The sequence below is a fragment of the Mandrillus leucophaeus genome, unplaced genomic scaffold (assembly GCF_000951045.1).
Source record: "Mandrillus leucophaeus isolate KB7577 unplaced genomic scaffold, Mleu.le_1.0 Scaffold272, whole genome shotgun sequence".
NCBI lineage: Eukaryota > Metazoa > Chordata > Mammalia > Primates > Cercopithecidae > Mandrillus > Mandrillus leucophaeus.
The window spans coordinates 1152418-1153340 of NW_012102832.1; positions in this window are offsets into that span (position 1 = coordinate 1152418).

The window sequence follows — 923 nt, forward strand, 5'->3', positions numbered from 1 at the left end:
GTTCACGCCATTCTCCTGCCTCAGCCTCCCGAGTAGCTGGGACTACAGGCGCCCGCCACCATGCCTGGCTAATTTTTTGTATTTTTAATAGAGACAGGGCTTCACCGTGTTAGCCAGGATGGTCTCGATCTCCTGACCTCGTGATCGGCCCACTTCAGACTCCGAAAGTGCTGGGATTATAGGCATGAGCCACTACGCCCGGCCTGTCCTCCTTGTTTTTATTAAAAAGACGGATATTTTCTTTTTTCTTTTTTTTGAGATGGAGTTTCACTCTGCTGCCCAGGCTGGAGTACAATGGCACGATCTCGGCTCACTGCAACCTCTACCTCCCGGGTTCAAGGATTCTCCTTTCTCAGCCTCCTGAGTAGCTGGGACTACAGGTGTGTGCCACCACGCCCAGCTAATTTTTGTATTTTTAGTAGAGATGGGGTTTCACCATGTTGGCCAGGTTGGTCTCGAACTCCGGACCTCAAGTGATTCACCCGCCTCGGCCTCCCAAAGTGCTGAGATTACAGGCATGAGCCACCACACCCAGCAGAATATTTTCTTTTTACTCGTTATTTTTAAAGACTAGTCAGGTGAATCATAAAAGTTGCTAGCAAACATAATAAGGCATATTCAAGTGATTTGCATGGGGCAGTTAGAAAAAACATACTTCTGGGATTACAGGCATGAGCCACAGTGCCCAGCAGTATATTTGGGAGGTGGGCAGATCACTTGAGCCCAGAATTTCAGGGACCAGCCTAGGCAACATGGTGAAACCCCATCTCTACAAAAATTAGCTGGGCATGGTGGTGCGCACCAGTAGTCCCAGCTACTTGGGTGGCTGAAGCTGAAGGATTGCTTGAGCTTGGGGGTCAAGGCTGCAGTGAGCTATGATCACACCACCGTGCAGAGCAAGACCCTGCCTCAAAAAAAAAAAA